Here is a 22250-nt window from a genome sequence, read left to right on the forward strand (position 1 = left end):
AAGATACCAAATGCAAGCCTCTATTTCATTTATTCCCCTAATACGATGGATGACATCATCGTCAAGCTCCTCATTACCTTGAATTATTGACTCAAGATACTGGAAACTTTCTCTTGAGGATGACTTGTATATCAAGTCTCACTTCCACGTCCACTTCATAAGTTACGTCATTGAACTTGCACTCAGGTATTCTGTCTTAGTCCTGCTCAACCTGAAACCTTTAAACTCCACGGTTTAAACCTCCAACCAAGTGTAACACCGCCTCGCGTCTCATCAATCAGTACTATGTTATCTGCAAATAACATTACCAAGGCACCTCCCCTTGAATGTGACATGTCAATTCATCCATCACTAAGGAAAATAAGAACAGGCTAAGGTCTGATCCTTGGTGCAACATCATCAAAGACTGAAAAGTAGCCCGAGTTTCCTCCTACAGTCCTTGTCCGGATCTTGGCTCCCTCACACATGTTCTTAAGATCAAATGATTTAAAAGCTTCCTATCGATTTCTTGCTTAAAAAGTACTAATATTTGTCTGTATAGTGGATGATTAAGGGTAAAAACAAATATGTTAGAGACTATTATATCCTTTTGATGCATACACATCAAAATTGTGAATTTCCTTCTAAAAGATCCTTTCTTACTTCTAACAATTAGATATTTTTGATTTTATGACAAAGTCAAGTTTTAATTCATTTGTTCAATATTTAGATATTCAACGGAAGAAGAGGATCCTTGGCACAAAGGCAAAATTGCCACCATGTGACAAGGTTCAAGCTATGGAAATAGTCTTTTGCAGAGATGCAAGGTAACATTGCGTACATAAGATCCAATTTGGTCCGGTCATTCATCGGACTCCTTACACAGCGGAAGCTTAATGCATCAGGCTGCTTCGATGTTCGATTGAATAAAGTATAAATTAAGTACATAAAGGAGGAGCTGTATGAGATTAAAAATATAATGTACAATATAGGGATGAAGTTTTTTTCATTTAAATGACGATCATAGTGATTATCAACTCAAGGAAATTACTCAGAAGCATTTCAAAATTAAGGAATCTAAACATTGATTCGTGTGATCGAACTTATGAACATTGTGGATATTATTTGAAATGAGCAGGGTGATAAAGTGTCATTTCAATGAACATTTCTTCAGTATTTACCCTTGGGAAAAGAAAAGAAAGATAAAAACATTGAGCATTTTATATACAGTTAAAAACAGGCTCTGCTAGTTTGATATTGAGGAATAAATTTTGAGAAAAATAAAAGAAAACAATACAAAGACGTGATTGTAAATGTTTCGACAATCAAATTGATAGTTTCTTACAAAGAAACTCATGTAACAACTGAATGTAACTTTTAGAAGCTTTTTCTTCTGGTAACTTTAGAAGGCGAGCAACCTCTTGAAATCCTGCATGCTGCTTTACATGCAAAGAATTCTCACTTGCACTGTGCTTCATCTCCTGATTGTGAAGCTTTGGCTTTGACAGAGCCCATTGCATTGCCCAAATTGCTAAGGGCCTCATGTAACACAGTGATCTATAGTGATCATATGTGTTCCATCCCTCAGGCGTTTGGAAACCAAACCTGCGCATAGAAGAACCTAATACTTGATCTCTGCTAAATGGTTAAGAAGATCTACTACTTTAATTCCTGTTTCAAAATATGAAATTTCCTATCCAACTGTATAAAGGCGAGCGCAGAACTATGAATAGGAGACATTGTACGAGTATCTACATGACCTAAAATATCAACATACTTTCTAAGGATGTTAGAATTTCGTTGCAGAGTCATTTCATGAACCGGAACACCTAAAACTGTAAAGAAAGAGTATGAAATCGCTTAGACATTAATTAATTTAAAAATTAAATGAAAGTGAAATTAGTAGTGAGGTGTCAGTATGGAGTTGCGTCAACAGTGGATGATATAAGCTAGACTAGGCTAAATGAAAGGTTTAGGGAGCTAATCAACTAGTCAATAGAGATTTCATTATAGCTTTGGATTCATATTTCTTCATAGCTTGGCACATATTATTGTGATGCTTCTCTTATGAACAGGTTGAAGCTATGAGCAATTTCATTAAATAATCTATCAAACAAAGGCATAAACATAGATTCGTTTTAACAGTGATGCTTAATGGTATGACCAACCTACAACTATTAGCTTGATAAATGGTGATCCTTCACATCCGTAGCAATATAGCCTTTTTCTCTATTCTTGATAGTCAGAATAGTAGAAATTAAGGGCATTTTGGAAACGAACAAAAAAAAAAAGAGAATGTCACAAGCATCACAAAATAGTAGCACCAAAACTAACAGAACTTCACGGTTCTTGGTAATGACTTGCTAAAATAATCTATGCATATCTAAATGGATGCAATCTTTACTAGTATCTAGTTTATCGCAAACAATCACCAAGCCTACAATAGGTTTTCCCTGATTCACTAGGTGACTTGTAATTATATGATATTGGAAAAATTCTCAACAAAGAGTGGTTTCCTATTTATATTGCTAAATTGCTGTTTGGTTGATTTGACCAACAAATAGCTCCTTAGAAACCTCATCTTATCCGGACCCACTCAAGTCCCCGAACAATTCATGTCTCAGAAAATAAAGAAGAAAATTATAGTCGCTACTCATCGAAATCAGTATTTCAAGTTGAATGACAACTCATCTTTTCAGCCTGGAAATGATAACCTCAAAGAGAAAAAAGTAGAGGAGAAAAGAGAAACTTACCCGAAACCTTCTTCTGACCAAACTGTCGAGTGTATTCCACTTGCTGTATGAAATGCTATGTCCACCAAGCCCTCTTGTATCATATTAGCAGCAAGAGAATATGTGACTCCTGTCCATATTTCTCTTGACTGCATAGCAGACATATCAGGTTTTCCATTTGGTTGCATCCCGTTTACAGCCCCCCGAATCCCTCCTTTGTGCTTTAACACATTGAAATCATAGATTTTCTTGAGAGCAGTTCTTATCTTCTCTTCGTCAGCAATAGGTGAAAGACCACTCGCTCTCGCATACCTATGAGATAGCATACTAATGAGCAACAGCTTCTATGGTAAAGTATCAAGTTATCACGGGTCTATCAACCACATGAAACTTCAAAGAACATGAAAAACGCAATATATTCATTCATAGGTGGTGAATTTCAAGTTCTTTTCTCTAAATTTAGAAAAAATTCGTCAGTTTAGAGCCTTTAGTTCCTCTTGCCCCGTAAGATGAAGAAATAACTCACCATTGACCAGCCAACTGATCAGCGTGAATTGAAGAATTTGATCTACGACCACTATTGTCATAATTAAAGTAAGAACCATTCCATAACTTGTCATATACGGATTTTGCCTTCTGAAACTTTGCCCAAAGGTAATCAGCAGCTTCAGCATCACCAACCTCACGAGCCATCGCCGAGGCAGCTTGCAGAGCTGCTACCCAGAGCCCACCACAATATGTGCTCACTCCACTAACAGTCCAAGCATCGTACGTTTGATCAGGGAACCCTTCATTTTCAATCATGCCATCCCCATCCTTATCAAACTGATCCATATATGCTATAGCTATGTATACTGATGGCCAAACAGCTTTTCCAAAATTTTTATCACCAGTAGCAACAAAATCCCTATAAACTTGAAGGACAAATTTCGAATTTAAGTCCTTCCATCTGTCTGAGTTGAAGAAATTGTATGAATTTACTTCAAACCATGGATCATTAAGTCCAATATCATGAGGGACGGCTCCAAGCACTTTTCTGGAGGCCCATGTTCCATCACTCATAATATTCATTTTAGATGGATCATGCATCATTACCGCCATTGCGCAGTCTCTTTGGATGCTCAGCTCAAGTTTTGGGAAGAGCATTAATAGTGCATATGATGCATAAAAATGAACATCATAGGTATTAAACATGTGATATTCAATCCCTTCAAGATAAAGAAACTGGCCAATGTTCTCCTCTCCATCTTGAAGTAGATAAGTGCCAAAAGCAGAGTTTGATGCCACCGGAGTCTGAAGTTCGTTAACAGTAGATTTCATCCTAGAAAGTAATCCCATATAGGTCTCATGTTTTTCATCCAATTTTAATGTTTTCTCAGAATCCAATTTGGCTTTATCGAGGGAAAACTTTTTCTCCCCAATGGTTCCAAAGTTTTGCATGGGTAAGGATCCATCTGTGACATTAAAATATAGCTTTAATTAGACACAGTAACACAGAATGCTAACAGAATTTTCTTTCTGTTTACCTGTCCAGATCGTGCCCCCTGCATTAAGATAATAGAGCTCGTTGAAAAGAGTGATGCGGTACCTGATGCAAATGGTTGACACTTCAGAAGTTTATTTAGAAATTGCAATGACATGTATATATTCTGAGGAAAAAGCACTTAAAATCTATATTTCACCATTCTGGTAGGCTTGTGTCTTCAAGTATAGGTTTCTGCCACGCTTCAATCTCACGCTCCCAATTATTATGTTCTAGTTTAAAGATAGGCAAACAATGAAATTAGAATGCTTATATGACATATGTTCACATCCATCCATTCACAGAAAGCCTGTTTGTTCATAACAAAATCATTGGAGATCATGAGTCATTACGTGTCATGTCTGTCAAATTGAGCAAAATTTGCTGTTTAATGATACTTTTGTAATGAATTTTTTTTGTTGAAGCCATTCTCCCTTTTGTTGTGCAGCTCCAAAACATAAATAATACACAATTCTGGAAATGCCATAATATGTACATTACAATTCCATGATTGATATAATTACCTAGAATAGCGTCATGGGCAATAATAGCTGAACCATCACCTTGAACACCATAGAATTTTGTATATCGTCTGAGACAATGTTTAACATCCAAATATATTTAGCTATGAACAATTTTAATCATAAGACTCTAGATATAAAAACTGATTTATGACCTGTGGTAAGTCTTGCCACTGGGAAATCTTATTTCTGGGCAGTCCCAGGCAAGTGAAAAAGTAACTGTCCGAACAGCACCAGGTGGAATTTTAACAGAGGCTGCTAAGGAAGCTCCAATAGATGACCCCTTTTCCGATGTTATCAAGGTCTGAGCATCCTTAAGATGGTCAAATGAACCATGCTGTTATAAAGAAAAATTGAAAAGGAATTACGAGTACAGAATATGACATAATATTGATGCTCATATTCATCATAATCATTAGAGTAAAACAATGTTGAGCTATAAAGTAATGACTTAAAAATTAATAACATGCGTAGCTGTTGATTATATGCAAGAACCAGGAAAACAAACTAACCTCCTCAATTTCCCTCCACATGTCCCTTGCTGTCATAATCTCAGACTCTCCAGATATCAAAAAGCATGGACATTCTGAGACACAGACATCCGCAGTTTCTTGAGCTGAAATGGCAAAGGTTACCGGAGGAAGTCCATCTGAAGTGCTGAACGGAAAAATACAGTTGTATTGTAATAAGACTATCAAGCATATGGGGAAAAGAGAAGGATTGCAGCTATAGAATAGAGGACAGTTTACACAAAACATACTTGTGATGGAGGAGGATGTCATGGACACCGTCTTCCATCCTACAGAGGCCAATGCATATTGATCAGAATGAATCATCCAATGCAATTAGCAATGAAACCAAAAACTGATTCCATTAGACGCTTAATATTAATTGAAGATGAAGTAGGAAATATTCTTACAAAATCTTCTTATTAACATGTCCGCCAGAGAATTCTGAGATTCCACCCACCGAATTCTGAAGATAAGATAGTAAACATGCTGAAATAAGTTGCACAGCAAATTCATGATAAGCATTCATTTGAAACAGTAAGGAATGCTTCTACTAGAAAGAAAAATGTGTCGACATACAGCCCATGTGAAAAGTAAGGTCACATCAGCATCAGTCTTCCCTGAGTTAGAAAGCTGCAGAAATTATCTTGAATAAGATTTAACATATAAAAATGTTAAGACTGGTCAGGCTAATTGTAAAACGTCTTCTACATGTTTTAGAATACCGTAAATGTGATACAGTGACCGGCAAGCTGCTATCCTTATAATTATGTGGAATAAATGGTGAAAGCTGACGACAAACAATGCTGAGTTCGGGATCTGGAACACCTGCTTGATGAATGATTTAAAATATCATTTATTAGTCTGAATTAGATAAGAGATTCAGACTTTATACTTTTGATTTATCTGTACAGATACCATCATAGACAGTCCATGCTCGTGGATACAAAGCGTGATATGTGCATTTCTCCCTGTCTAGCTTCCATTTCCATGATTCAATACCCAATCCTGTGTTCGTTCTGTATGACTAGCTGATTCAGTATCATTTTATAATGTTTCTACAGCACTAGGCTCCAACTAGAGCCTTTGTATGTCTTTAGATGTCTCACATCAGTTAAACTGGTCACTTACTTGAGCTCTTCTGGACCTCTAGAGCATAGTACTGTTGAAAACTTTTCTCCGTTTGGGCGAGAAATGAATACCTGTCAAAGGAAAATTACAAATCTGTTAAATGTATTCCCATAAGGAAGGCCCTTACTCTGCATATCTTCATTCCTTTAGAGTTGCCTACATATGAACAACTATTTTTCCATGAATTAATAAGATGTTAAGAAATCATAAACCTCTTTGGAGTTTGCCACCTTAATCAACTTTCAAGATAAATGATTATGTATTTATAGCATTGCAGCAGCATGGTAAAAAGGTTCTGTTGCCAGCTAATGTGGTATCCGAAAGAAAAGTGAGAGTTATATCTTTGATTAAAACCAGTAGTATTAAATGAATTACTTACTGAAAACTGGTTTGCAAGAATAGGTGTATCTTCACATTTTCTGGGGAATAATTGAAAGCGTTGAAATTCACCTCTCAAACTTCTTCCAATACTTCCTGCACTGCAGATTGATGTTTCTATTACAAAGGTCATACAGACTTGCAAGACTCAAACCTATGCGGAGGCAGTGAAGTGTAAAGTTCAACAGAGTTCTATATCAATTCATATCCATCAATGGAAATAAATTTGCATTTGCTTCAACAGAGTTCCCATTGTACCCTTCATGAGATGATTTATAGCCACACAAATATCTAAGGGCTTGTTTTAGACAACAAGTTTACAAAATCTTCATTTCTTTCTTAAACTCCGTGCCAAGTCAAATGGTGCCACATAAATTGGGACAGAGAGAGTACTATTTGCACTTTCAATAGATTGTTAGTAGTCAAGAACCTTAATACATGGTGAAGTAATTTCCTGTTTAACTGAAACACCGTCGACTGACCTTTACTGGAATGAATGTTACCGTTCATCATTTAGCACACTGTATTTTACAATTCATTTATTTTTCTATTAGATTATTTCTGCTCTTAAGCTACAAAATCATTTTCGTCCGCTCCACATACTTTACATTAGACTGATACAAACTATATGAGAACTCACCCAATACCACCTAATGGAACGCCATGATAACATGAGAGAAGACGCTTGTTGTATGGATCCATGATTGATGGCTGAAAACATAAATTAGAGGACAATGGTGGTAAAGGGCAGAAGATAAGAACACCATTCATATGGTCTGCCACGTTATGAAACTTTAGAACATGGGTAACAGGTATTACACATTACCGTTCCTTTTGCAGCTTCTTCATTTATATGCCTCCACAACCTCAGACCAAGTGGAAGCTATCCACAAAAAATAAAACGATAATTATATTACTTCAATAGAAAGATAAAAAAGATTTATCTTAGGTAGATATGCAACAAATTACCTACTAAGTGTAGCAAAAATATATGCAGATGAAGACTGGCGAAGAACAAAATCTATCAAGATTTCTGATGCTGCTGATGTAACCAATATTTAAAGCATAAAAAGAACTAATTATGACCAAAAAGCAAATGTTTTTCTGAGTGAATACTTAAGCATGTTCCCAGTAGAACAGAGATAGGAAATATGAAAGCTTACGAGGTGTAAAATTTCTCGAATGCTAGGAGCAAAATGTGTAGGGGTACTTCCTGAACAATTTAACTTCCGCTGCCATGTGAGTAAAGGAGGTTTTCCAGGATCAACCTATATGCAAAAGGATGAAACATGATACATTTATATAACAACAGTTGCATTCTCTTATACAAAAAGCTATACAAATTAAAAAAAGTTCCCAATATCAAGGGCTTCACATACAGTAGCATAGTGTTTCAACGATAACAAAGGAACCAAGAATCATAAGAAAGGACCAAAGGCATCATGAAGGTTAAGGCACTACTCGTCTTTCCTTCTCTTTTTGTTTTAATTGTTATTATCATTAAATTTCTTTCATTTCTTTGGGTATTGAGAGGTTGGAGGGGGCCTTGCAAAAGCGGAACCAAGAAGATGCCCAGAGAACCCTCCAGCAGATGCAAAGCAGACAAATAAATTTACACATGCTAACCTACTCTTTAAGACAAAATCTATCTTTTCCAAAATCCAAAATGTCACTTCAGATTTTTGTCATAAAAATACTGAACTACAAGAAATTGATTCATCAAGTATATGCTCTTGCGAATGGTCTACTGAAGCATCTTTAATACTAGTAGTGTAGTAGTATAACAACTTGTATAAAACTTCGTACCACCATGATAAAAGCTTTCGAAGATCTCAATGTTTTTAGCCAAGATTGATAATTAGGGGATTGTGCAGATCTTATTCCATCATACACAATTTCCTAAAGAAGGAAAATTCAGTATTTGATTAAACTAAGAACTTTTCTGCCAAATGGTTGCATAATTTCAGCAAAGAGTTTCACCTTCTCCAACAACGAATCACGTCGTTCTTCCTCATCGACTCCATTTTCCAACATCTTGCCTAAGAAAGAACAGAGAAACAACTTAGCTATAACATTCTAGAAAAGAAATAAAGGGCTGTCATCCACCATTCAGCTTGCTTTTCGTCTCTTACCTACAAGTAGTACAAGAGGACAAGACACTTAAACTCAAAAAGGAATCAAATTTAACTTGAGAAGAGATAACACCCCCAAGAGATTTTTTTTTGGGTATATACAACCATCTGGTGTGCGGAACTCACTAGTCGACTAATCCAGATACCCCAAGAGAAGTGGCTTCAAGCTTTAATCTTATCGAGATAAAATATCTGAACGATAACTAACAACGTAAAAAGAAAATACTTCAATGGTCTTTTCAAGAAATGAGAATAAAACCTGATCATCATCAACTTATTTTTGCCAAGAAGCATACTTCTTGAAGGTTTGGTATTAGCTGTAAGTCAAACTTTTTGACACTTACGGCTAAAATTGGATAAGAAATAGTTTGATTAGAAGACTTAAATTGGTCCAAAGAGGCAAAGAAATGAGGACTTTTTCTTCCATTCTTATCCTCTCCATTAAAATCCAACTTCCAAACAGTCCCCTCATCCACTTTAGAAAAGTCAAGATTGTAGATATTACTCTTCCATGAACTTGAAATCTACTCATCAAAACAAACTTAATCATTCGCAAGATTAATGCAGTAAGAAGAAAACAAATAAATATGATGCAATTGGTATATAAAATTGAGAGAACTTTTTTTAAACTCTGATGAACATAAGACTTTAATTCAAGCAAATGTAGACTAGCTTCAACTTTAACCGACCGGACTAGAAGGGTCTATTGTAGGCAGCCTTACCTTGCATTTCTGTAAGAGGCACCGCCTATGTCAAGACTCCCTTCAATTTTAACCACACCAATAGAACTAAAAAGCCGCAATTCAAATCAATGATCAACATTTGAAACTACAGCAATATAGTAAAAATGAGAGAAAATTCATATTTTTTACTTTAAACAAAAGGGAACACAAATATCTAAGTAAAGAAACTACAAAAAACTTACCTGGGACTAAGAAGAAGAAGTGGCAGTTCTGTTTTTGTTTCCTAAAGCTTCATTTTATATATATTTAAAAGGCGACAATAAGCAATGGGGTTGGTGGAGGGATAGCATCTTCTACAGTTGGTGCAAAAAATTCCAAAAATATTTCTTTCGTTAAGACTAACACATAATAACTGAAAGGTAGCAAAAGCGTCATTTTCAGTAGTGGACAACAACTAATCCAAAAAATTCCCATCATGAAGATTTATATGCATGTAGGGTGCCGGCCCGTAGGGATAAGTTGCGCTCAATATTAAAGAAATTATAATAGCTGTAATTTTCATAGAATAATGATCTAAATAAATCTTTTGCCCTCGTCAAGTCGTAACCCGGCCAAAGTTTAATATTCTTTTTACGTTGTACCGCTACTAGAAATTCCGAAAAAAGTAACCAAAATCTGACGACCAAAATTAGTCTGTAAAAAAAAAACGACCAAAGTTGGTCGCTAAATTGGAGAAAATAATTATTCTAAAAACATTAGCGACCAAGGTTGGTCGCTTTTTGGTCAACGTGGTCAAAATGTTAACCGGACTGGTCAGACTTGCTTGGTCAAAGAAATACTGAAATTAGCGACCAACTTTGGTGGGTAAAGTGGGACCCACTTATAAAATTTTAATAACTAGGTTGGTCGCTTTTTGGTCGATAATGTGGTCAAAATATTGACCGGACTGGTCAGACTTGCTTGGTCAAAGAAATACTGAAATTAGCGACCAACTTTGGTTGCTAATCTGGAACCCAGTTATAAAATTTTAATAATTATATTATTATTTAAAAAAATTATAAAATATAAATAAATATAATTCAAATTTAGCGACCAAAGTTGGTCGCTTACGAAAGGGGAAGCAGATAGAGACCAACTTTGGTCGCTAATCTGGGACCCAGTTCTAACGTTTAACAATTATATTATTATTTTAAATATTATATAAAATATAAATAAATCTGATTTAAATTTAGCGACCAACTTTGGTCATTTTCTGGATAATTAGCGACCAACTTTGGACGCTAATTTTAATTTCTGGATAATTAGCGACCAAAGTTGGTCTCTTTTCAGGTCAACATTGGTCAAAATTAAAAATCACTTTTGTATTTACTATCTAAATAATATAAATGTAATTCGTTAACACTTTTGTAATACAAGGGATGAATACACTAAAATATACTCTAACATGCTATATATGTAGTTAAAGTAGTACAACGAAGCGTGTTATATATATATATATATATATATATATTTATATATATATATATAAATTGATTCATCGACTTATAACCTACTCTGATGCATCGTTGAATATTAAAAACAAAACGTCTTGACTTATATCAATTAATCTGTTATAATTGATTCATCGACTTATAACCTAGTGATGAATGAATGTAATTCATTAACTCTGTTACAATACAAATAATGAATACATTATCATGTACTATAACACTTTATCTTTGCACGAAAACTCTTCGTGTTTTCGGACAAAGAGGGGCAGCTATAAGCACGTGATTTTTGCCCTATGAGAGAATTACTCCCAAAAAATTCAAAATAAAATAATTTTCCTTTGTGTACAATTTTGAGAATTTTTGTGGCATTTTTCAATAATTATCTGTATTTGTCCATGCATGTTTATTTGTTAAATTAATAAAAAAATACAAAAATACATCGCATTTGCATTTAGGATTTAAGTTTACAATTAGAAGTAATTAAGTTTGTTTTACAAGAATGAAAATTGCAAAAATATGCATCGTTTGCATTTTTAGCATTCAATGTCAAATTGTGCAATTTTGTTTTAATTGGTGTTTAATTATGTATGATAATTGTTGCTAGGAATTAATTAGTATTTTTGATAAGTTAATTTAGTTTATAATTTAATTTAGAATTTTAGTTTTATTAATTAGAAAGTAAAAGAAAAGAGAGCAAAAAATATAAAGAAAATCGGAATTGGGCCTCTTCTTCAATTTTGAACCTAGGCCCAAAACACCTCTACCCAACCCAAAACCCTTGACCCAAGCCCAACCGCCCCCCCCCCCCATCTGACCACACGAGCCCCCCTCACTCTTGCTCTCATTTTTTGTTTTGTTACCTAAAAAACCCTAAACACACCCCATCTAACCACACGTCCCCCCCTCTCTTCATCTTCTTCATCCAAACGAACTAGTCCAAAAACCAATCGACCCCCGCCCCGTCCGCCATTGACGAGCTGCGTCGACCCCCAAGCTTCACCTATTGTTTCTTCGTCTTCGTCTTCTTCGTCAAAGCCAGTTCGCCTGCTGCTGCTTCTTCTTCTTCGGCAGCCACTGCTGCTGCTTCATCCATGAACGTCGCCTCCATTGACGACCAGCAGTTCCTTCGTCGAGCTCCGTTGACCTCCCATGGCTGCTGCTCCTTCTTCTTCTTCGTCGTCTCCCTCAGCTCACGTCCAAACGAACCCCATCGGCTTCTGCTTCGTCCAGCGAACTGCAGTCACTCTCCGCTGCTGCTTCTCGACGACCATAACACCAGCCATCGACGACCATAACACCATTGCTGCTACCTTCGTCGAGCTCCAACCAAACCTTGCTGCTTCTTCTTCTTCACCATGGCCATTGCCTCGTCGACCTCCAGCAAAGAAGAAAAGAACCCACCCTACTGCTTCCACAACCACACGCACACACACGGAGGAAAAGCGAAGCAGTCCGGTTAAAGTCCGGCAAAGTTCTGTCAAGGTCTCGTTTGGTTTTGTTTGAGTCCGTTGTTGTTCGTCGTTCGATGAGGCCAGTCTGAGTTCGTCATTGTTCATTTCCGGTTAGTTGGTTTAAGTTTCATTTCTGTCCGTATTTTGTTTGATATTCTTGTATTTGAAATCAGTATATGTTTGATTCTTTTCTTGTTCGTTGTTTATCATTTCTTGATTATTTCTTCAGTTTGTTTTATGTTCTTGTTTAGTTTTAATATAGAAGTGTTTAATTTAATCATGTTGTTAGATTTAATTTAAAGTTCAATTGATTATTGAGCTTAGTGATTTGAATCTACTTGTTTGTTATGTTCAATTTGTTACTGTTATTGAAGCTGAAAGTATGTTTGTTGTTAAAAATATTGTTCAGTCAAAAATATTGAGTTTCTAGCCTAAATTTGTTGACGAAATTTGATTAGAAATTGGTTATAGCTGCTGTATTTTGGTTAGATTGATTAGGTGAATTGGTTATAGCTGATGGGGGTAGAATGGTAAATTGCAGTATTTTCAGGGGTATAATGGTAATTGCAGTATTTTCAAGGGCATTTTCGGGATTTTAAATGAGTCTTAAAAAATAATTAATGAGTGATTTGTCCAATAAGTATTAAATAATATTAAAATAATACATAAAATAATACGTAGTGGGGGACAAGACATAATGATGGGGAATTAATACATTGTTTAATATAGTGGGGGACAAAGCATGCGGTAGTGGGGCAATAAGGGAATTAAATAAGGAAAAGACATATGTTAGTGGGGAATAATACATTTGTTTAATAAAAGTGGGGGACAAGACATGTAGTAGTGGGATTACGAGGCTCAAGAAGATGAGACCTCTTCTTTATTTGTTTAATTGTTTAAAGTGGTCTGTTTTTGGACATAAATAAGGGGAGTTTGGGCAGAATTAAGGGAGGACTTTTAAAATCTTGGGGGGCTGGACACAAAGAGAAAAAAAAGGTTTTCCTGAATATTAAGGAAGAAGAATTCCGAAAATATTGAAAGGGGATAGGGGAATTGGCTGAATATTAGGAGAAAAAATTCGAAAAGATTAAAAGATTTTTGAGGATTCGAATTTGAAGAGAGTTTAAAAGAAAGAATTTTCTGAATATATAAAAAAAAGGAGAAGAAATTCAGAATTCAAGTTAAAAATTGACTGACTTTTAAATCTTGGAGAGTCAGAATTTGAGAGAAAGAAACTAGATTTTAACGTTAAGAATTCAGTTTCTTTTTGAGAGTTAGTAGTTTGAGCGTGTTCTATTTTGAGTGCTAAAAGAACAAATATCAGAACGGTTCCATTGCATCTTTTTCTTCTGGTTCAATCTGCATTCTGCCTGTGATTGTTTGGTATTGTTGGGTTTCAAGTTGGTTTTTCCTGGGTTGCTATTTGGTTATTTGCCACTGTTTTATTGGGTGTTGCTGGATTTCTGCTCGTTTTTTTAAAAATCTGTTGCTGGGTGTTGCTGTTGTCGTATGCTACCGCATTTCTGCTGATCTTCCTTTTCTTTTGCTTCCAATATCAGGTACACAACTGACACGCTGGTTACTGTAAACTGAAACATGAAGCATGAATATGCAATGAAAAGTTGAAGTTCTGAATTTATCTTAGTTACATTCTGAATTTTAATTGTATATATACACATTATTTAGCTTCCTCTAATCAGAATCATGTAGTTATTTAAGATATATAATGGAATATCTGATAGTAGCTTAGTGGACGAACTGTCTATGTATTGGTAATAAATAAATAAATGGTGTAGTAATTCTGTTCAGTAAGTTCGTTATTGTTTGATGATTATCATGTCTCAAAAAGCATGTTAGCTGATTTAGACTATTCTTAAACATTCAACAATTAGCTCATTAAACGAATAGACCGTTTCGGAACTTGTAGGAATATTGTTTAGCTAGATACTATTGGTTAATTTCAGCATGTAAATGATCTAGGATTAAAATTATATTGCCAAGTTTTTTTTTTAATTTGACAAACTGTGAGCATGCCTAGTATAATGTAACTAGGTAGTAACATGTGAATGAGATGACCCAGGTCCAGTTTTGTGCCATACACGTTGGGCCTGGGTCCACGTTGGCCAACGGGCTGTCCATATTGTGTTCTAATTTAACAAATTGCATTCGGAACCCGACTGTAACAACTCGTAAGCATGTAAATAAATTAGGACCTTTTTCTCTTTCATTTTTTAGAGACAAATTTAATAGAAAAAATGTAGGCACTTTAGGATTATCTTTTTAAAATAAATGAGATGAGCCTCACCCAATAAAACGCACAAGTTGCGGGGCCCTCAATAAATGGTTAATAATTGTATAGACTTCGGGATAGGTCGTTTAGCAAATTTCACGGCTTCACGCAAAATAATGATACGCTAGTCGCTTTAGGCGCGCCTTTAACAATTTATTTTCTTAAACTCTGGTGCATATTTATGTGACCCAAATCCAAATCTCAACAGAGTCGAAATATGTCGATAACCACGGGTACATTGATGTGACGTGGTTCGAGATATATTTTCACGATGTTGCAATTCTCGATAAAAATAATAATAATGATAAAAGCGGTTAAAAGTTAAAATTCGCACATATGTTCAACATGTATTATATCAGATAATCAAGCCGAATATGACAGTTGAGAGACCGTGCTAGAACCACGGAACTCGGAAATGCCTAACACCTTCTCCCGGGTTAATAGAATTCTATCCGGATTTCTGGTGCACAGACTATTAAACAAAGTCAATATTTTCCTCGATTCGGGATTCAACCGGTGACTTGGGACACCATAAATCTCCCAAGTGGCGACTCTGAAATAAATAAATAAATCCCGTTTCGATTGTCCTTTAATTGGAAAAACTCCCTACCGTGTCCCTTCGCGGCGGCGCGGGCGAAAAAGGAGGTGTGACAGCTCTGGCGACTCTGCTGGGGATGTAACCCAGAATCTCTGGTTCAGGGTTCAGAATTCGAGCTTAGATGAATTGTTATATTTGGCTTTATAAATTATTTGATCTTATTACATGTTTTAGCCTAAAATGTGCAAAATGATGTTTTTTACTGCTTTGATATTATTTGAATTGTACATATAAACTGTGCCGAAACCTTCTCTTCTTACCTCCGGGGATGTGCTTACTGGTTGAGACTCCCTATTCTGTTAGTGTCATACCCTAAATAAAAGAGGCTCGGAAAGTTTCTAAGCCGGCTGGCCTTTTGGTTCCCGGAAAGGAGCTCCTTCCTCAACTCGAGTTGTCCGCTCGGGTACACTGTCTAGAACATATACCCAGGTTGAACCTAGAATAACTTGACTTCATGCCGGATCCCTAGTAGGAATGTTTATTTACATCATGTTGCATTTGGCTTAGGGGACTCAACACAGGGGTTGGGTCCGTCTAGGACAAGCAACCTGAAATGAAAAAGACCATCCTGCTGCATCTTGTTTGTTTTGCACATTTATTTGCTTCAGATCTGCATGCTGATCGGCTTCTGAAATCAGGAATTTTGAAAAAAAAAGAGAAAAAAAAATATAGCAGTGTAGGGAGATAACTACTTATTTTTTTAGAAAAATAAAACCAATGTCCAAGTAGTGTCAAAACCCTGCCGAAATTTTGAATTTTTTTTTAGTTTGATTTATTGGAAAAGAAAGGAGTATTGTTTACAAAGTTTAGTTTATATGTGGCGAACTACGCTGGTTTGATTCTCACCGGATGTGAGATACGTAGGCAGCCCTAATCGGGTCCAACCTCCCCTTTTGCTAAAATAGCCTAAAAAAACATGTCAAAATTTTAATTTTTGTCATAAATAAGTCGGGTGATGTCCAACCTCTCCTTTGCAAAAATAGCCAAAAAATATCGATTTTTTGTCATAAATAAGTCGGGTAATGCCGCTCATGTCAAATATAGCCAAGTGTCCCCAAAAGGGACGCCAGAAGGCTGACTTTGCATAAACGGCTACATTTGGTCATTCTTTTAGAATTTTGACCGGTTATCCACACAGCCTTAAATTCTTCGTCCCCGAGGCGCTAAAAAGGTTGTGTTTACCGGATCTTTCATTTTGATTTGAAAAACAGAAAAAAAGAGTCATAAATACGTCGGGTGATGCCGTTTTTGTCAAAATTAGCCATATGTTCCCAAACGGGACGCTGGAAGGCTGATTTTGCATAAACAGCCACCTTTGGTTATGTTTTGATTTTTGACCCTCACAGCCTTAAAATCTTCGTCCCTGAGGCGCTAAAAGGCCGTGTTTGCAAAACCAGGTCTTTTATTATTTGAAAAACAAGAAAATAGTCAGTGGTCAAGTGAATATCGTTTGGTTTTTAGTTAAAATAAGCCGACCCGGCTTCGGTGATGTCTTAAACCGTTCTTGCCGAGATAGCCTTAGAGTATCTTTCAGTTGTCGAAGGGCTATTTTCGTAAAAGAACAAACAAGTTTGTGAAAGGTCGTAAAATAATCCTTCCCGGCCTTAAAATTCATGTGAAATTGAGAAGGGGCTACGTCTGAAAAACAACCATTTGGTTAAAATTGGCATATAAGGGAAAGAATCTGGCTGTTTGTTTTTGAGTTTGTAATTCTTTGATTAGAGTATGCGGGTTATTTGATTTTCGAGACCGTTTGTTGTCGTTTGTCAAAGTCTGTTAGTATGGTCAGTTTTTAAACTTTTGTAATCAAGTTTGTTTTATTATGAAAATTGAAAATTCCAAAAAATGTTTTATTATTATTTATCTTTTATTGGTCCGGAACGACGCAAGGTCTTATTCATGCGGGGACATGATACGTAGGCAATCTACATAAGGTTCGACAACCGCTAAAAAAGAAAAAAAGAAAGTGAATAAAAGAAAAGTAAAAAAGAGAGAGAGAAAACGAAAAAAGAAAAAAAGAGGGAATAGAGGGTTTCCGAAACACTTGAAAAAGGCACAAGTAAAACAAGCCGGGAGGATGCATGCGGTAGGAGCAAAAACATGTTAGAAATGGTTAACTGCCTAAGAACATTGCATCCCCCAACGTGCAATTGCATTATCTGTTAAAACTCTAACGCTAACAAGTTTGTTGTTTGTCCAATATCAGACAGTTAGTTGTTAAAGCGTACTGACACCATACCATTATCAAACAAGATCAAAAGGGCCTATACCAGAAGGCATGACTGGCTCAAAAAATAGTGTTGAGTCGGAAAAGACGGCACATCAGATGCTGAAGGAGGCGATGGCCAATATGGAAAAAATGAGATTGTAAATGAATGAAATGCAGCTAGCCATGGCTAAGGTGCAAAAGGGGCCCGAACCACCTGTCACTCCTACTCCCCCACCGGGACACACGCCGGAATACCCTTCCCCCGACCCTTCAACAAGCTTCCCAAGCTACCACTACTATCAGGGGAGAGATGCCTATGATCCCCAAGCTCCGCCACCCAATCAGAACCCTCCACCACCAAATGTTCCTGTCTTTGTGGCACCTCCCCCAGCCACATTACAAAGATCGTCTAGTGAACCACTGTTCCAAGTTCACGACACCCAATATTTTCCTCCTGAACCCACTTTTAAAGCTCCTGAGCCATACACATATACACCCCAATTTGGGATCCCAGAGGAAGCTGAGAAACCGGTTAAGAACACAGAACATGAGGAGGTGATTCGAAAGGTCAAAAGCCTGGAGCAATCCTTCAGGAACATGCACGGGTTAGGCCACCAGGTCAGCGTGGCCTACAAGGATCTATGCCCTTTCCCTGACGTCCAATTGCCAGCAGGGTTCAAGATGCCCAAGTTCGATTTATACGAAGGGCATGGCGATCCTGTGGCATATCTACGGGGTTTTTGTAGCAAGATGAGAGGAGCTGGTGGTAAAGACGAGCTGCTGATAGCTTACTTTGGCCAAAGCCTAAGTGGGTCAGCATTGGAATGGTATACAAGACAAGATCCGAGCAGGTAGTACACCTGGGACGATCTAGCACAGGCTTTCGCAGGTCACTTCCAGTACAACCTTGAGATAGTCCCTGACCGTCTCACATTGCTAAAGTTTGAGAAGAAGCCCGGGGAGAGCTTCCGGGAATTTGGGTTCCGGTAGAGAGAACAGGCAGCCAGAGTTGATCCTCCAATGAGGGAAAACGAAATGGTGGACTATTTTCTGCAAACTCTAGAGCCAACGTACTTTGGTTACTTGGTGACGTCAGTTGGCAAATCCTTCAATGAAGTAGTGAAAATGGGAGTTATGATAGAAGAGGGACTTAAGTCCAATAAGATCCTGAGTTACTCGGCAATCAAGGCAACGACTCAGTCCATTCAAAGCGGCACGGGAGGTGCGCTTGGAAAGAAAAAGAGAGAAGAGGTCACGACAATAGAGGCAGGCAACTGGTCCAGATCGAGAGGTCCTTCCCCTCGCTACCAACCCAGACCCCATCACCCAAACTACCCTCACACTCCAAATTACCCTCCACAACCCTACTACCCGCCACAAGAACCACACTTCTCCGTACACCAAGCCCAGACATACACTCAGCCTCCGGCTCGCCCGCAATGGCGCGCGCCGGCTCCCCAAAACACATATCCACCTCCACAAAACACCTATCCGCCGCCAAGGGCCTACAGGAACCCTCCAGGGACAGGTTTCCGGGGAAATCAGGCTTTCAGAAATGAAAGAATACAGAGAACATTCACTGAGTTGGGAGAAACCTATACTGCCGTGTTTCACAAATTAAGGCAGTTAGGCTTGTTGAATCCTATTGAGCCCAGATTGCCAAATCCCCTTCCCAAAAATATGGACCACTCGGTAAGCTGTGAGTATTGTTCGAGGGCTCCCGAACATGATACCGAGAAGTGTTGGAAGTTGAAACATGCAGTGCAAAATCTTATTGACACCAACAAGATTGAGGTTCAAACACTAGAGGCACCCAACATCAATCAGAATCCGTTGCCGGCATACCATGAAACCCACATGATCGAGCTAGTGCACGAAGGAGGGGAGCTAAAGAAACCCTCACAAACAGTGATGATGATCCGTGCCGGTTCAAAAGAAAAGTCGACCAGTGGAAAAGCGGTGGTATAGTTGGAAAAGGTAGATGACAAGCCAGTTATGGTGTTGGGAAAAGGGTCCAGTGGGGCAGATGTACAGTTTGTGGGGCTGAAAGCAAAAATCAACAATTGAATAACTACTCCTCTTCCTATACGAAGGGAGTCTTGGTAGTGGGCTCTGACTTTCTTTCTTGTTGTCTGGATTATTCCAGGGTTGTAATCCAGATTTCTTTTTGTGCTCGCCAAAGTGTGAAACCTTGCTATCCCGTAATTTAATAAAGTGAAAGTTTTTTTTCTTCATTCCTTATTTTGTTTTAATTTTTCTTCTTCTTTTTCTCTTCTAAACAGTTCTCTTTATACTGGTCTAATGACATGGCATGCACGACGGATCTTCAACCTAGTCTAAAAAAATCAATCTGATTTCGAACTTATAGTACAAGATTGTGATGATAAGTCGGAATACGATGAGGATGAAGCCTTCGAAGAAATTAACAGAGAGTTGAGCCAATTTGAAGAGAAAAAAAAGAGGCCAACTCAAATGACACGGAAGCCGTCAATCTAGGGGATGCGGACGATATCGGGGAAGCTAAGATAAGCGTCCACATTGAACCAAACATCAGGGAAGAACTAATCAAAGCACTTATTGAATTCAAAAGCGTTTTGCATGGTCATACAACGACATGCCGGGTTTAAGCACCAATCTACTGGTTCACAAATTGCCCACTGACACGGCATTTCCTCCCGTCAAGCAAAATTGAGGAAGTTCAAAACCGACATGAGTGTGAAGATTAAGGAGGAAGTATCCAAACAGCTGAATGCTAAGGTTATTCGGGTCGCTCGATATCCTGATTGATTGGCTAATGTAGTGCCAGTGCCAAAAAAAAAAGATGGAAAAATCCGGGTGTGTGTTGATTATCGCAATCTGAATAGAGCAAGCACAATGACGCTTTATGTTTAACAGATATCGAAGGGAAATGCGTCGACATGGCTATCAATTCTGACGCAGTTAAGAGATATTATGTATGATTTCTTGTAATTGTAATTGTTGTTTGTTTGTACTTAGCATTTATCGGAGAATGAAATGACGGAGGCAATTCTTTCTTCTATCCAAACACTTTAACCTTTGCTTCCCCTTTTTAGCCTTATTTATTCTTTCATACCCCTCGTTTTGGAATCAATAATGAAAATGAAAGAAAAAGAGAAAAAAAAATAATGATAATAAAGACAAAAGAAAAGTCACAAGAAAAAAAAACAAAGGAATTGGGAACTACGTTTGACCTGATTCCTCAAAAAAGGATACGTAGGCGCCTCACGGCTCGGTCATATTGTAACAAAAAATAAAAATCTCCAAGCAAGAAAAACTGGGGCACAAGTTGTGTTTGTAATTTTGGAAAGAAAGTTTGATTCCAAGAGTTGTACTGTTTTACCCATCAAAATTATTTTGAACTTTTGATACCCCTTTTCCTTTTGGCCATACACAAAAACCCATATTGATGTCAAAAAAAAGACCTCCCGATCAGTATCCGAGAAGTGCCAAGTCATGCATAACACTCTGATCCCCAGTAGAGAAGAGGATCATAAACTGGAAATGAATTGATAACCGAAAAGAATCCCCAACAGAGAGAGTCATATCGGCAGCACTCCAATCCCCAGCTGAAAAATAAAATAAAATGAGAGAGTCTTATCGGTGAAAACTTTCACAGGCACCATAAGGCGACGAAAGATGAGAGAAATAAAACGAGCAAGTCTTATCGGTGAAAACCTTCACAGGCACCATAAGACGACGGGAGTTGAGAGAAACGAGAGAGTCTTATTAGTGAAAACCCCTCGAAGGGCACTATGAGGCGACAAGACAAGATTGGCGGAAAGGATCCGCATTTGGCAAAGAGTTGAGTGTCTGTTTATCCCCAGCAACATGAGGCCGTCTGAAGGGTTGATTGATACAAATAGACTGGGTTGATTAATCCGGAATGCGTGACATGATCGTTGGGATCGGTTATATCATTCAGATAAGTTCTTTTCTTTCCTTTTCCCCAGCATTTGTTCAGAAAGACTTCTTCTTTTTCTATTTTTTGAGATCATCACTTTTTCATTTCTTGGTTTAAAGACTTTACCTCCCCAGCAGTTTGTTTTTGAAAAGGATTTTCAGAGCTTACTACCAGTTGCCAAAATGATGCAAAGTAAAATGCGAATAGGACATGCCAAAGATAAGGCGATAAAGCGAAAAGAAGTTGGTCGCAAGAACAAATGATGAATGGTTCTAGATCCCAAGAGGACCAAATTTCCAGGGGAAGTTGGAGAAAAACAGGAAAACAACAGTTGAGAAAATTGTGGACCTAATTCTAAGAGGGCCCCCAGCAGATCATCGAGATGTAGGAGCATCCCCGACAGATTTTCGACCAAGTTCTAAGAGGGTCGGACAACACAGAGTGGGGAAGGAAGAAAAGGAAAAATCATCCCCATCAAAATAATCCCCAGCAAGTATTGATAGCGTAATGAAACACAGAGCGGGGAAGGGAGAAGGGAAAAACCATCCCCAGCAGGAGTGGCACGACCACTCACCATGTTTTAAAACTAACAAATTTTCTTTGATTTGAAGCAGGAAAAGGAAATCTTATTAATGGCGAAAAAACATGCCACAAGGAAGAGCACCAAAATTGGGGCAAAAAATTTTCTGCCGTTGTCGAAAAT

At 37.5% G+C, this 22250-nt stretch overlaps 1 pseudogene; it reads right to left on the reverse strand.

Moving 5' to 3' along the window:
* Window positions 1–1132: 1132 nt before the first annotated feature.
* Window positions 1133–9765, reverse strand: LOC107771556 (uncharacterized; annotated as a pseudogene).
* Between the last annotated feature and the right edge of the window lie 12485 nt (window positions 9766–22250).

The sequence above is a fragment of the Nicotiana tabacum genome, chromosome 6 (assembly GCF_000715075.1).
Source record: "Nicotiana tabacum cultivar K326 chromosome 6, ASM71507v2, whole genome shotgun sequence".
NCBI lineage: Eukaryota > Viridiplantae > Streptophyta > Magnoliopsida > Solanales > Solanaceae > Nicotiana > Nicotiana tabacum.